Source organism: Ricinus communis, chromosome 8, assembly GCF_019578655.1.
Source record: "Ricinus communis isolate WT05 ecotype wild-type chromosome 8, ASM1957865v1, whole genome shotgun sequence".
In the NCBI taxonomy this organism is placed as follows: Eukaryota; Viridiplantae; Streptophyta; class Magnoliopsida; order Malpighiales; family Euphorbiaceae; genus Ricinus; species Ricinus communis.
In genome coordinates, this window is record NC_063263.1 from 26,773,590 (window position 1) to 26,790,779 (window position 17,190).

A 17,190-nucleotide genomic window follows, 5' to 3' on the forward strand; every position below is an offset into this window, starting at 1 on the left:
CAACTCAATTCTTGAAGCATTCAGTTAAATTAAGTGCATAATTTTTCAGTATACTTTACACTTCTATCCAAATATTTGTACCTTTACCTCAGCCTCATTACAACCCTTGAAAAGACCCTTTGATTTTGGTATTCAATTATTCACGGTAGCGAAGATGAGATTTATGAGCAAGTTTATGGTAAACAGGTTTTATGCACCTACATTGAGGGAATTTCCTTATTTACCTGTAAACACTATGAGTGATTCGAGAGATTCCTGTGAGGCAATGGTTCTTAGTTTTTAATGCTGATTTGTTATGTAAGTTGTGTTTTGAGATGATATCATTATAGTTCTTTCTTAAAGGTGTATAACTAGTTAGTTACTTAAGTTTCATTCTTTATATGTTGAATAGGGTTGAGTTGTGAACTTTAGCATGGATTTTGAGGGGTGATTGTTGCTTGTCCATGTATTGAGTTATTGATTGCTTGAGGACAAGCAAAAGCTTAAGTGTGGGGTGATTTGATAGGCATCATATTATACATATTTACATGCCTAATTGTTTACATTCTTGTGCATAATTATCTCATTTTATGCTAGAATCACTTGTCTTTTGGTTCCTTTTACGTTTCAGGTCATTGTCAAAGGACATTATCAACAATCGAGGGAAATACACGCAATTACGGACCAAAATCCATCAAATTGAGCAAGGACTTGCATTCCGAGGTTGAGCATGGCCTGGACTCCGGTAGTGCTGAATTGTCAAGTAGCTGCCCTTCAAAAGTGCTATTTTAGCACGGTTTTCGTAGCCACCACAGCGTCCACCATGGCCCATGATGGCTCAGCACCGGCTAGGGCACGGCTTGGAAGAGGTCAACAGAACTGAATGCCTAGGTTTAGCACGGCCTGGACTCCGCCCGTGCTGATCAGCACAAGCTTGATCACGGCCGTGCTGAAGGGACTATATGGGTAGAAATGATTTGGTGAATTAGGGTTCGATTTTCTGACTTAATTTCCATTATACGAACTTAAATCATTTGTTTCCAGACCTCAATTGTCGATTTTGGGAAATCAATTTCATCAATTGAAGGAAGGATTACACTTGTTTCAACATCAATTTGAAGATCAAGGCAAGATTTGGGAGCATTCAAGAGGCAAATTAGGGTTTGCTATTCTGAATTGGAAAATTAGGGTTTCTCATCCAACTTATTGAAGAAGGGTGTACATGCCTTTAATTTACTTTTCTGATTTTATTCCTTATTTTATGATGCTTATTAGTATAAGTAGCTAAATTGTTGAACCCAATTGGGGTTCCTATGTTGTTGGATTGAGCTTAATGTTATGAGATTTTGATTGTCAATTCTTGATTCTTCTTGCTTTTATTATTAATGAGAAGTTACTTTATTCATGAGACATTGTAAATTGTGGAATTTAGATTGCTTTATGCAATTGAAAGATTCGTTTAGTAATTGGAAAATTGTATAGTAAGAACTGGTTAATAATCACTTAGAGATAAGGGTAATTGACTAGCCGGATTAAGAATTAACAAAGCTTAATAGAGGCAAGTTAAACCTTAATGCTAATCGAATAATCAATCGTTAGGAATAGATTCCAACTTTAGGTTATTAGGTTTAGGAATTCGGTTATCTCGAGAGGTAGACCGAATTGAGTTAAGACTTCGTCCACGGGTAATTGCAATTGATAATCAATTTAATCTCTATCTTCACTAAAATCCAATTAACTTAGGTCCCCTAGGGTTTGCTTTTCCTTCGAGAGTTTTCCTAAATCGTTTCAGATAATTTGACATTTAATTAATTGTTTGTTCATAACTAATCATAGCATAACACTTCATTGATTTATTTAGGTTAGATAACATAAGACGCTACAGTAGGTCTAGGTTCACCCTTTCTCAAGAATACGACCTTGATACTCACCATTTGTGCTAGTCTGCATCGATAGGTTCACTGCCTTAAATTATAGCTACGTAAATAGCATTTTAGTCCTTCAGTCGGCTCACGAGTAGTAAGAGCCTGTTGGACAAGCTATAGATAAATGAATAAAAGAGTAGTACATGATAAAAAAAAAAGAGAAGAACTTTAAATGGAATCAAGAAAATACCTGAATAATGGCATCATCACTAAAAGGTAAAGTCCCCAGTAATTGAGGGATGAATAAGGTGTAGTTCGTCAATCGGGACTAGATGGTAAGGTCTTCGAGCTCATCATACCCATTCAACCACTACGGTAACTCCTCCCTAGTAAGATCTGCCGTCCATAATATGGAAAGAGGAGGAGATAAAGAGACTTGACGCCTGCTGGGACCATGCTGCCAGCCGTAAATCCTCTCACCGAGATACCATGGGCGACAGCTAGGCCCTACAAATAGGATCCTCCTCTGCTCGAGGTCAACCGCGGATAACATATAAGGCTCCCATTGGCTGCACCCTCCTAGCCAATCACTCTAAATCTACAAACCAAAAAAGGTAAGTAATAATATAAATAACATATGAATATGACTAATGAATTATATTTACCATGTCCCAAGTGAAGCTGTTGATCCACATGTAGTGCATGTAAACTTATGACCACTTTAGCGTGACAGTCCAGCTCGATCCCTAGTGGCTCAGGTGAGGAAAAGCTCATGAAGTGCAAATAGGCTGTGAGACTCCATAAGGCCGATCTCCAAGGCCTAAATCTGTAGAATAAAGTGTCAGCATGCACAATATCTATATTAAAAAGGGAATTGAGGAAAAGAAGTCAGAGCAACTTACATGGATCACGTGCCAAAAGCCGCAAATCCTCTTACTATCACAAAAGGTGATGTCCATCTGATGATATAGATACGAAGGAGCCACATGCCCCTAATCATAAGAAAAGACCTAGTCCAAGTCCCATAGAGGAGCTAGATAATGTCAGTTTAGCGAGTTCCCTGAGTCGCTGAACAAGGTAGTATGAAAAAGATACACTAGAAAAGCTCAGGCCATCTGGTCAACTTCCCAAGCATTTCGAGGAATGAAACCCTGATAGTGGAGAGGGATGCATTGGTGAGCAATGCATCGAGTTCTTGAATGTCAGTAAGAACTTGAGCAAGTCGATGATAAAGCGCACTGGAGCATCGAAACGCTGATGGTGGATCGCATCATCAAACGGCACAAGCATATTAGAGCATAGATTGAGGTATATGATCGACCTTACTAGTAACCGAGGGAAGTGTGGCCATAAACTGACGAAACTGGTGTCTCCAATCTTGACCTGAACTGAGCTAGGAAGCTCATTAAACCACTCAGGCGCACCATGGAAATTTTTAGTGAACTGGATCGACACCACATCACCCTAAAAGGTAAAGAACGGGTTTTAAGCATCACATGCGTACAAAAAGACTTCAAAGAGGTAAGCATATGTCTATCTGGTTTTATTTCTCAATGAAAATCCTAAAGAAGCCTTCGTCTAGCCTGTGTACAGCCGATTTGCACTATGTAGAGACGAATCGGTTCTCTACAGCCAGTCGGCATTGTGTAGTGCTGATCAGTTGTATGCATAGCCGATTGGTTGTACATATAGCCGATCAGCTCTATAAGTTAGGGTTCCAAAATGTTTTTTGTTTTGTTGCAAATTTTCACGTATTTTAAGCAAATAACATGCATACCAAGTTTCTAAGTCGTAGAAAACAAATTTTAAGCTAAGAAATTACCTCTCCAATAACTTGAAAAGTGCTATGGGTACTCAATTTTACTAGAAGAGGAATCTCCTCTCCTTTCACAAGCCCAAAGTCATTTTGGCAGAAAGTAATTGTAGAAAACTCCCAATTTGGTGCGATTGGTACCTCTCCAATGGCTTGAAAGAATGTGTATAAGCCTACTTATATGTTCTAAGGAAGGGGTAAAAATGTAATTTAGGTTCCTAACCTATCAAAAATCAAGTCTTAGTCCAAAAAGTTGATATAAGTTCGCAGAAGACACATAAAAGTCGGATTAACAACCTGAGGGGAAATTTTTGAGAAAATTACAACTTTGGTCCCAAACCTTGAGAAATTACGTTTTAGTCTCTAGATGGGCGAAATGCCAGTACAACTGTAGAAAGCATCAAAATAAATCAAACTGCACCCTGGAATGGGATATTTCAACCAAAGTACCCGAAAATGAAAAATTACCAAATTGACCCGTAGCGGCAAATTGTTTCCTTAATAGAAATTAGCCAGAGGAAAGTCTCTGCAATCACTAATTCAATGGCGTAGCTCCCAATTTCATGGGCGTGGATCCCATTTCGAATGGACGTAGTTCCCAAAAAGCAAGCGAAGTCCTCATTCCAAGCAGTCAAAGTCCTCAAATCCAAGCAGACGAAGTCCTTAAATCCTCAATGGAGTGAAGTCCTCAATACAAGCAGGCGAAGTACTCAACCTAAGTGGACGTGGTCCCTACATTAAATCAACAATCGAATTTTGAGCTTATGAGGCGTGGCTTCCACAGCTCACATATATCCTTTTGCTATATTCTTGATGTCTATGATTTATCTCTAATTACTTAACGCATTTGCATCCTTATAAATTTCGACAAATCCAGGGTAGCTGTCAACACCCCTTTTCCGGATCTAGATACCGAGGGAAAATAGAAAATCCTATGATGAAAGTTACTACCTTCTCAAGTCTCAAGAGGTGAAGGAGAGACGAACCAAGGCTAGGATCAAGGTTAATCCAACTAGAATTACCTTTTTGAAATTAATTTGGACCTAATTGTCAGAAAAATTAAGTTTGAGGGTCAAAACGACAGTGTTACAAATTTAGGGACCTAATCGTAATTTTTAAAGCTCCATCTATATTGAGCTAATCAGCTCTACAAAGAGTCAATTGGGATTTTTGCACTCCGAAATTATCTGTCATGACGATTTCACATCCAGATATAGATTCTAGAAGATTTTTTTAACGATAATCATTATTTTTATCGATAATTATTTCAATTTTAAAAATAAAATATGATATTTATCGTATATTCCTAAAATCTATCGCTCCCTTTAGGATTTTCCTTGAAACTCTACCTCTATAAATAAAAAGAGGTGATTACGGTTTTAGAGGAGGGAATAAGAACTAAAAATTGGCAGTAAGTGAGATTGATATTTGAGAGACACTAAGAAAAAAAAAAGCAGAGAGAAAAGGAAGAAAAACGTTGTCGTTCTCTTTTAATAATAGAGGATTAAAGACACTAAGAAAGAACGATTTTAGAAAACAAGCCACTGCAGAAAGAATCTATTTTTGAAAACTATTTCTAAATCAGTAGAAGGTTTTTCTAAGCCAGATCCAGCACTGAATTCCTACCCAGTCTTTGACTCAACTGCATCCTCATCGCTTGAGACCCGTAGATCCAACATTCATGGCGATAACCTGAGAATTTCTTCAATCATACATACACCATCATAAAATCGATTCTTTTGTTTCTTTTGTTTTCTTTTGAGTATTTATTTTTAGAAACATGATTAGGATTTTGTTTATGATAAGTAGGATTAGAGAAGGGTTTTTGATGAATATTCATGATTATTGGGTTTGATTCTGATAATAAGAACTTAGGGGTTTTGAAATATAATATTTTACCAATTAGGGTTTTAGATCTAATTAGAGACATGTTAGAGAATTAATATTTAGATTTATTATTCCATTATGATTAGGTAATTAAACATGTTAAATATGATTTTCTTGATTGATTATGCCATCTGTTAGTTTTGATTGTTCAATTATGTACTTTTATTTTTTATGCTTTTATCCTATTTTTTTTATACTAATCGATTTTAATGTCTATGGTGTAAAATTTGGCTTTGGGGATGCAAAATTGTACTGACAAACGATGAAAATCAGCCTAGAAACCCTTGAGCCAATCGGCTCTATACACAGAGCTGATCGGTTGTTCAAGCTAGCCTCCAATTTTTTTTTTATTTTTTGGTAATTTCTTATGTATTTTTGGCTTATGTATAGCTTTTAGATCTTTTCCTTTTCGTAATCGTAGTTGTAGGCAGGTTGTAATAATTAGATTTTACTTTCTACTTTATTTGTTTATTTTGTTTATTGTATGTTAATTAAATATGTGATTACATGATTCATTAATTAAAATGGGCCACATAGACTTAGGGTTAAAAATTGATTCAACATGAATCGGGTAGTCTAATAGGCTAATTAACTTTAACTAGGCCTAAAACCCTAAATTCTAAGTAGACTTAGCGGGCTTTGGCATTACTTAGTTAGGGCTAGAGTAAGTGGGCTGTATACATAATTGACTCGTAAATTAGGCGATGGCTCAGGCGATGATAATCTATCGACCAAGGCCGAACTACTGGACGCCCTATGACAGGAAGACCGATCAAAACCACCGTGTCGAGAAGCGTGATCGTCAACTCACGGCGAGAGAGATGGAAGGTGTTGGTCTCGAATCGCCAACGCTCAACTCCGGCGTCCATATGAGGCACATCAATGACATAAGGCATGAGCATCTCCTCCGTTTTTGCATAGCTTGCACTCTCTTTATTCATCATCTACTTTTCTTCTGTAACGTGCATTTTTTTCTTTAATGGATCCTCAAATTGATTGAAAGCCAATGGTTACACCATTTCTTTTATTCATAGTCGCATCTTACGTAGAAAAAATGTGTTATAAGAACAACACATATAATAGCAACCCACTATAAGAAGAGCAAAGACTGGCTACACAGACAGGGAAGGATTTTCTTTAAGGCAAAAAAGAAGGGCAATAACGAGTAGACAACAAAGACCACTCTTGACCTGTAGAACCTAGAACGGACTCTTAGAAAGCACTGCTTGAATAAAAATAGACTAGGCTTAGGCGTATTATGTGTGGTATCTAGCATGTCTGTGTGTAAATTGCTTGCATTTATAGAGAATAATTTTTTAAATAATAAAATTAAAGACTAATATAGAAAAATAAAAATTTACTTAAGAATCTATCTCTGGACTCTGTGGTGTAAGTTTCCGTATGGAAACTAAGAAATGCCACTCATTAGTAAAAGTGTCTCAGTGATCACCCGGGTGACAACTCCTATCTCTGTGCTAGTCTCATTGATTAGTTAGCGTATTCCCAATAGGTTGAAAAGCCTTATAGTACCGTAGTCGCTAAAGACACTTGGGTGCGTGCCTGAAACCGCCACCCATAGTGGCGACTCCACTAGGGATAAAAGAAGATGATTCCTTATAGATTATTTAACAAATTATTCTTGCATCACTACATTTTCACACACCACACACATTGGTCCCTATAGCCCCGATGGCGTCGGCTAGCAATTCTTTGGTTCCACTCGAATCCTAGAATTGTGACACTGGCTACCATCATTTACAAGTAATAAGTCTATTCCTTTCGTCACATGGATCTTTGAGTGGGGAGATGAGCCAAAAAAGAATACTTTTTTTCTTGTGGGAGCCTTTTATCGTTACTCAAGACTCAGCCCATGGTAATGACTGTAATAATCTCCCCTAGGTACCTTGTTGCTTGCTATATGAGATATTTTTCCCTGTAAGTGTTTTAAGCCCAAGTATTAAAAGGCCTTGGCCCATTGTAGAACCAGGCCCCTAGCCTAAAATATGCAGGCTTTTATGCTTACACTGAGAAACATCACCTTGTTTGTTTTAAATCTACTTTGAGAGCTTCTGGCATGCGCATCAGGCCTACTATCCCTTATTGATAGAAAGTCTAAACCAAAAATCCTAGGAAAGAAAGACTTACCATGAACCATTTATGGGAGTAATAAGGTTGGAAGGATGAAATGTATACTATTGTGTGCGTGCTAACTTCTTTTTCTTTGTCCTTGTGCACTGCACATGCATCATGCATCTCGTGCATTGCATGCATCATACTAACACCTTGTTTTCTAGCCATATAGATTTATCATCCTTAGTTTGGATAAGACAAGAAGGATGTGAAGAGGACCCACTTCACCAGCAATCAAGGCAATACTAGACAAGAGCCCAAGAAAGTCCACTACTTTCAAAGATGGCCCATGAGCAAGACAATGATGCTATTAAGGCTACAATCATGGCTGACCTAAGGATTATGATCTGTGAGGAACTCTAGGAAGCTTTTGTTGAGACTTTTGGGAAACAGACTATCCAAAAGACTGCTACTGCCCCTGGTGAGGAAGCACATGGTGAGCAGCTCTAAAATCTAGATGAACTACATGCTAGAACAAGCTAAGAAAGAGTCAGCTCTTTTTGCAAAAGCTGTTATGGAATTTGAGATTTGCAGAGTCTGACTAAAAGGCTTGACAAGATGCAAGATATGCTGAAAGATCAAGGTTTAGATCCAACTTTTAATTTCGATGAACTGATGCTGATCGGAGAAGATAAGTTGCCTCCCAAATTTTGTATCCCTGAAATGCATATGTTTAATGGAACTAGAGATCCAAAGGTTTATCTGAAGCAATATTCTACTGTCATATGAGTAATACTCATTTGGCTAAGACCCAAATCATCAAGTTGTTTGTACTCTCACTTGAAGGGCCCGCTGTCAACTAGTATCACGGCTTGGAAAAATCTGCCAAAGTTGAGTGGCTCGATTTGTGCAACTCATTTCTCAAGCAGTATGACTATAATACTCATTTGGAGGTGTTAATCAGGGATCCCAAATCCACCAAGCAGAAGCTAAATGAGTCCTTTGATTTCCTGACTAGATGGAGAAACAAAGCAATTTTAATGAAAAACAAGCCTTCTAAAAAGGATCAAGTTTGGATGATAGTTTGAAATGGTCTCTTATCTTAGGTGGAAAATTTGCAAATAATGAATCCTAAGACCTTCGCAGGCTTATACAATGATGGTTTACAAGTAGAAGAACTCAAAAATACCAGAGCTGGAGGGTACAAGAAAAATATCAAGCTAGAAAGATTGAAGACCTACCATTTGAAGATGATGGAGCTTCACAAGATTTAGCACTTGATTTATTTTAACATAAAAACATGATTATGCTTTTAGGATTAGTGATATAACTCCAGTTTTGTTTATTTTATAATATTTATTCTAATGGTATTTTGCATGATAATGATTATTACATGAGCATGTTCAACATTAATTCTGTTTGAATTGGTTTATTTAATCTGGCACAAATGACAATCCTAGGTACATTTATATCACACATTATATAACTCTTGCAGAGAGAAAAGTGAGAGAACAAAAGAAAAAGAAAAAAGGAAAGAGAAAGAAAAATGAGATAGTATTTGATACAATATGATTGAATTTGATTGAATTCAACGTAGCAAAATTATTCGAAGCACTAGGGACAAAGCAAGAAGGCTCGAGTTCATCCTCCATTACATTTAATTACAACCTTGAAAACAACAAGGACCTCCAAAAGATAGAAGTGAGTAAAGATTAGTGCTCTAAACATGCAAGACTGATAACATCTGACTCCAAAGAAGAAATTTAGATTGAGCTAGAAACTTCCATATCAAAAAGAAAATTGTGCTCGAAGATGTTGAAAGGAGTTCAGATCTCAGGAGCAATAATTTCACAAGTCAATCTGTATCATTTCAAAAACTATCTTTTGAAAAAAATAGAAAGACAGATCTTACCGACTAGAGGGCCTGTATAGGCTAGTCAGGCAACAATTAAGGAAATAAAAGGTAACTCAAAAACATTCGACTAGAAAATTCGAATAAATTAGTTGATAATAAGAGTAGTATTATATGAAATAAAAAATGTACTTGTTTGTGCCCAAATTAAATGAACAAAATTTGATTATTATTTTTGTCAAACTTGCACATCAGTTTTAATTGCTTGCATGCTACTAGAAAGAAAACTGAATAAGAAGTAGAATCCATGAGATTTAAATAGAAGTAAGATCATTTTTTCTTTGAATTTTGTTCTTGTGTTTCTTGCAGGAATACCCAAGAGTTTATAGCATAATAAATTGCAGAACTAGAGTCTTTCAGCTTTCATTCAAGAAATCTTACCTCAGGGGAAGTCCTAAAAATCAATAGAATCATCTACAAGTGATGTAGATGATTCTATGCATGTTTATTGACTGTCTATCAGTCGTTTATTCGCGTATTTGAGTCATATTTATTCATGTTTGATCGCATTGTGGTATGTTTATGAATTTTTCAGGTTTTCGGACTCCTCGATAGAGATTGATTGATTTACGGGCAGAAACCAAGCTATTTGGATGATTTACGCGTATTAGATGCTTATCAGAGTCGATTCCTTGTTGGCACGCAGTTTTGAGGCTTTTGCACGACCTCCTCTAGACAATTTCAGAAATTTTGCATTTCATGGAGGTTGGTGCCCGTTGCACGGGCCGTGCATATTTGCACGGACCGTTGCACAGGCTGTGCATATTTGCATGGCCCATGGCACGGGCTGTGCATATATGCACGGACCGTTGTACGGTCCATGACACGGGCCGTGCATATTTGCACAGACCATGGCACAAGCCATGGCACGGTGAAGGCAGTTCTGTCTATAAATAGGCGCATGCAAAACAAGAGAGGGTTCCGCTTCTGATTTCTAGATTTCTCTACGCGCGCGACCCCTCACTTCTGCACCTCTGTTCTTGACATTTTGGGAGACCAACGTCAGTTCAAAGGATTGATTTGGAGGATTCAAGCAAAGATTGAAGTTTCTAGACGATTGACCGAGACATCCGAGATCCATACTTGAGGCTGGTTTCAGAATTGGCACTTGCGACATTCCCACTTCGATTCGATAGAAGAGCGGTTATATGTTTCATTTTCTTTTATGTTATTTATTTCCTTTTGTATTTTTTTCTTTCATTATGAGTAGCTAGGACTGCCGAACCCATTGGGGTTTATCTTTGTTGATGGTTTATGTTCAAATATTAGATTTTTATCTGCCATTTTTGTAATCTTCTTACTATTTAGTAATAAAATTTGATTCAATTAATTTGAGACGTTAAATTAATTGTCTTTTGGGTTGTTTCTTGACATTGAGAAATGCTTTTTACAACTGGAAATTAAATAGTAAGAACTGGTAGTTAACACTTAGAGATAATGTTAATTCACTCGCTGGATTAAGAATTAACAGCTCTTAATAGTTCTAAATCACGCTTAATGCTAATTTGTAATAATCTGATAGGGAGAAAATTCATTAGGTTAGTGCAGATTTAGGAACTCAGTGAGCGAGAGAGAGGAGCGGAGTTCGATTCAGGATTTAGGCACGGGTAGCAAGATTGGCAGTTTATAAAATCAACCTTAGAATTCCATCACTTAGGTTCCCTTTGGGTTTGCTTCTTTATTACGGTTGTCTTTCGATTGTCAGTTGTTGTTGTTCCTTTATTTGCATTCATAAGCATTAGTTAATTAATTTAGACTTCTCATACCTTATTTCAGATAACATAACAAACAGTAGTAGCTTTAGGTTTACCCGATCTCCAGGGATACGACCTTGATACTCACTAGTGCTAGACCGCATTGATAGGTTCACTGCCTTAAGTGTAGGTTGCATAAGTGCCCACATTAAGTTTTTGGCGCCGTTGCCGGGGAACAGTAATGGTAAACTAGAGCGAATTGTTTCTGTGTTAATTTAGTCATTATTTGTTTATTCATTTATTCTTTATTTTTTTTGGTTTCTTTTATTTATTTTATTATTTTTGATTGATTGGTGGTTGTTTGGTTGTCGGTTTCGTGTAGTATATGACCCGGAGCTCTAACCCTGATCCCATAGCACCCTTATCTGACCCGAAGCGCTCTCTCAGATTATTGAGACGACGTTTGCAAACAGTTGAGGAGGAGGACGGAGTTACAGTTCAGGTTCAAGGAACTAACGCGATGGAGAACCTCAACCCCCAGGCCGATGAGGATCAGAGGACAATGTACGAGTTTGCTCGACCATCTTTGGATGGAACGAAAACTAGTATAGTCAGACCTGCTGTAGCGGCCAACAATTTTGAAATAAAAGCCAACGTGATCCAGATGATCCAGCAGAGCGTGCAGTTTGGAGGATTGCCCAGCGAGGATCCCAATGCACATATCTCTAATTTTTTGGAGATTTGTGACACATTCAAGATAAATGGAACAACCGATGATGCCATTCGGCTGAGATTGTTTCCATTTTCCTTGAGGGACAGAGCTAAGAGATGGTTGCAATCCCTTCCACAGCAAACGATTACTACACCGGAGGGCGCTGGCTGAAAATTTTTATATAAGTATTTTCCTCTCGCTAAAACTGCTAAACTTAGAAATGGCATGTCTTCTTTTGTGCAGTTTGATGATGAAAGCATGTACGATGCATGGGAGAGGTTTAAAGATCTTTTAAGATGCTGCCCACATCACGGATTGCCGGTGTGGATGCAGTTCGGACCTTCTACAAAGGTTGAACCTTGCAATGAGGCGATGGTGGATGCCGCAGCAGTGGGCGCTAAACAAGAAGACGCCCGAGCGTGCTCGGAACTTGATAGAGGAAATGGTCATGAACAACTATCGTTGGCAATCCTCTAGAGCCGACCAGGAAGACAGGGAGTGGTCAACCAAGTGGACTCTACAGGCCTTGGCAGCTCAGGTGGAGCTTCTAGCCAAGAAGATTGACCAACTCTAGATGCTGGTTCATGCAGCGAACGTTGGCTGCGAGTTTTGTGGTGGCCCGCATTACAGTGCGAATTGTACTGCAGGAGGTATGTTTGCTTCATCCTCTACTACTTTTCCATCTAATTCTGCTATGTCTTCTGATGTTGAGTAGGTTGACTATATGGGAATGCCCCAAGGTAGCGAATCGATCCTTACAAAGAATACATACAACCCTCGGGTGGCGCAATCATCCCAACTTCAGTTTGGAGGAACAATAACGCTCTGTGGTCCACCTGGTTTTTAGAGACTTCATCAACAAAGAATAAATACTGGCCCGCACAAGCTCCTCCTCTACCAGAAAAGAAGTCAAATTTAGAGGAGCTTATAATGAAGTTTGTGACGTCTACAGAGATGAGGTTCCAGCAAACTGATAGTGCACTTAGGAACCAGTAGGCCTCAATTCAGAACTTAGAGACCCAGGTTGGCCAAATCTCTAAGATGTTGTTTGAGAGGCAGCAAGGAGCGCTCCCGAGCACCACTGAGTCTAACCCGAGGGAGCACGTGAGCGCCATCACTTTGCATTCAGGTAAGTTAGTTTCAGCTCCTTCTAAGCCTATTTTTGATGACGCCACTATTGATGTGCAGGTTGAGGCGAGCAGTAGGGATAGGGAACCTGAGGGACAAAAGGTGAAATCAATTCCAGTCAGGGAATATCAACCTAAGATTCCTTATCCTGCTAGAGCTACACAAGTAGAGGCGAAAGAGCAGTTCAGTAAGTTCTTAGATATTTTTAGATAACTGCATATTAACTTGCCTTTTATTGATGCATTGGAGCAGATGCCGAATTATGCTAAGTTCTTAAAGGACATACTTAGCAGAAAAAGGAAGTTGGAAGAGGTCGCCTATGTTCAGCTTAACGAGGAGTGCTCAACAGTGTTTCAGAGCAAGTTGCCAGAGAAACATCACGATCCAAGGAGTTTCACTATTCCCTGCACTTTAGGTAATTTCTGTGTTGATGATGCATTAGTTGATTTGGAGGCTAGCATAAATGTCATGCCCACTAGTTTGTTCAATAAGCTAGGTTTGGGGGAGGCAAAATCCACTAGGATGTACATTCAATTAGCTGACCGTTCTGTTAAGCTTCCTAGGGAAATTGTGAAAAATGTGCTAGTTAAGGTAGATAAGTTCATATTTCCTGTGGACTTTGTGGTTTTGGACATGGACAATGAGCATAGTGTACCATTAATTTTGGGGAGACCTTTCCTTGCCATAGCTAGAGCTAAAATAGACGTATTTGAGGGGAAGTTAGAACTTCATGTAGGGGATGACTGTGTCACTTTTAGTTTACCCTCATTTGATAGTTCTTCCATCGACCATGTTCATGCCATTTGTAGTATTGATGGAATTGATCTTGCATGTAATACACAACCACAAGATGTACAAATGGATGATGCTATACATGTTTCTTCCCGTATTAGTATGTGTTATTCATCTAAAAAAAAAACTTGAATCAATATGAGACTTTGTGCTATGATAAACCCGAGAAGGGTAGTTGCAAGTTTGTTTTTGACAGGTCATTTAGCCGAAATTCAGAGTGGATGAATGGACATCCCAAATCAGTCCAGAGAGCGCCTCCTTGGTCATCTACCGCACACATCGAACCTTCTCATTGCGCTTATATGCCTCGAGCCCCAACTTACATTGAGCCTACCTTCTTAATTTGCCCGCGATGCAGGAATGCTGATGCAGAGTCTAGCTAGACGACTCGAACAAAAAGAAGCGCCTTCGGGAGGCATTCCCGAATCTATTTTTGCTTTCTGAATTTTTGGACATTTTTATTTTATTTTATGTAGTTATTTGTAGTTAGATATTTCAATATGTTTTTATTGAGTTTGATTTTGAGGAGATGCTATCTTATTGAACTTTTTACTAGATGTTGCTTAGGATGTGTTTATTCTTGAGTTTTGCAGGAGTTAGCCTACTTGATGCTCGTACGTAATTTTGAGGACTAACATATTTTGAAGTATTAAAGTACACATCAAGGGCAGTATCTAGTAGACTTTCTAGTTTTTATCTCTTTTTATCGTCTTGTTTTTCTTTTAGTTTTCTAATTTCTTTTATGGACTCCCATAATTAGCTTCATTTTATGTATTTTATTCCTTTTATTTTGGAGTGCCTACCTTGTTCACACTGAGGACAGTGCTTTTCACAAGTGTGGGGTAGGTACCGTAGATTTGTGTAGGTACCAATTTTGTCTTTGCTATTTTTATCTTGTTTTAATTTCCCTTATTGATTGAGTCCATTCATTATTACTGTCCTTATCTTAAGTTTTGTTTTAATCGAGTAGTTAATGATTTTCTTTCTTTTGAATGGACCCTTATTGCTTGTATCGAATCTTTGTGGGAAGAAGGCAATGAACGAATCTCTTAGTTTCAATCAAGCCAGGTAAAACTGGTGTTTTTCCTTAATCCTTTCATTTCACTTTATCTTGGATATAGAACACTGTTAATTTTGATGCTTATTAGACTGTTTAATTGTTTAAACTCTGGTTTGAGAATTCATGCAATTTTATCCTATTCAATGGTGAGGCTTTATGCTCCATTCTTTTTTTTATTAGTGAGCATTGTGCATAATTTTTGTTTCTAGAACTTGCTTTGTGATGACTTTTAAGATTACATGAATTGTTGATAGTCATGAGATGATTTGGGCACTTAGGTATTACACAATTTGGCCAAAAGCCTAACCCGGTTGTTTTTCCCTTAGTGAACCCATTTTGAGCCTTAGCCTTTTTCTTTCATTATAAATTAAATCTGACACTCATTTTATCACTTCTATTCATTCCACCAATCTTTCTACCATTATTGCTGGAAATAATGTACGTTTATGCTGCATTTTATTTTGGATCAATTTGCATATATTCACTAAGTTACTTGATTTTTCATAGATGCCTTCCTTCAATCCAAATGATACATATCATTTTACTACTTTCATTGAGCATTGTATTACTTCATCCTGCATTTTGTTGTTGCAGGAGAGAAAAGAAAAAAAAAGAGAAAGAAGAAGAAAGAAAAAAAAATATATATATATATAAAGAAAAAATTTTAAGAATAAGGGTTTAGTTCGAGCATCATCTTATTATTAGAACAACTTAGTGTTTAATTTTGGTACAGTGTTTGATCCTTGGCCATATTCTTGCATTACCTGCATAATTCTCCAGCAACTTTCAGCTCACTTTCCATAATTCTTCATACCCTACCATTAACCCTATTACAACCTGGCTCAAGACCCTTTGATCATGTTTATTGGCTATTTCACAGTAGTGGAGATTGGATCTATAAGCAAGCCTATGGTAAGCACTTTTTTTTTTTTGTACTTTTGCGCTGAGAGCTTGGCAATATTCTTCTCACCTATATACACTTGTGTGTTTCGAGTGACATCTTGTAAGGCATGGTTCTCAAATTTTTAGTTTAGATAGTTTATCATTTTAATTTTAGCAGCTTTATTAACTTTGTTCTTTGTCTCAAGGATTTAGTGATTTGGGGGTTTTGAGGAAATTCGTCACGGAGTTTTGAGACTTGTTTTGAGTTAACCTTCTGCAATGTATTTGATTGAGTCATTCGGTTTCTATTTGAGGAGAGAGTTGTTGAATGCTTGAGGACAAGCAAACTCTCAAGTGTGGGGTAGTTTGATGTAGATGATTCTATGCATGTTTATTGACTGTTTATCAGTCGTTTATTCGCGTATTTGAGTCATATTTATTCCTGTTTGATCGCACCGTGGTATGTTTATGAATTTTTCAGGTTTTCGGACTCCTCGATAGAGATTGATTGATTTACGGGCAGAAACCAAGCTATTTGGATGATTTACGCGTATTAGATGCTTATCAGAGTCGACTCCTTGTTGGCGCGCAGTTTTGAGGCTTTTGCACGACCTCCTCTGGACAATTACGAAAATTTTGCATTTCATGGAGGTTGGTGCCCGTTGCACGGGCTGTGCATATTTGCACGGACCGTTGTACGGCCCATGGCACAGGCCATGGCACGGCGAAGGCAGTTTTGTCTATAAATAGGCGCATGCAAAATGAGAGAGGGTTCCGCTTATGATTTCTAGATTTCTCTACGCGCACGACCCCTCACTTCTGCACCTCTATTCTTGACATTTTGGGAGACCAACGTCAGTTCAAAGGATTGATTTGGAGGATTCAAGCAAAGATTGAAGTTTCTAGACGATTGACCGAGACATCCGAGATCCATACTTGAGGCTGGTTTCAGAATTGGCACTTGTGACATTCCCACTTCGATTTGATAGAAGAGCAGTTATATGTTTCATTTTCTTTTCTGTTATTTATTTCCTTTTGTATTTATTTCTTTCATTATGAGTAGCTAGGACTGCCGAACCCATTGGGGTTTATCTTTGTTGATGGTTTGTGTTCAAATATTAGATTTTTATCTGCCTTTTTTGTAATCTTCTTACTGTTTAGTAATAAAATTTGATTCAATTAATTTGAGACGTTAAATTAATTGTCTTTTGGGTTGTTTCTTGACATTGAGAAATGCTTTTTACAACTGGAAATTAAATAGTAAGAACTGGTAGTTAACACTTAGAGATAAGGTTAATTCACTCGCTGGATTAAGAATTAACAACTCTTAATAGTTCTAAATCACACTTAATGCTAATTTGTAATAATCTGATAGGGAGAAATTCCATTAGGTTAG

General features: G+C 37.7%; 1 non-coding gene across 1 annotated transcript; it reads right to left on the reverse strand.

Moving 5' to 3' along the window:
* Positions 1-12,142: 12,142 nt before the first annotated feature.
* LOC112535063 lies at positions 12,143-12,249 on the reverse strand. The gene has a single exon (XR_003079267.1). It is a non-coding gene; the product is annotated as a small nucleolar RNA R71 (small nucleolar RNA).
* Positions 12,250-17,190: the final 4,941 nt, after the last annotated feature.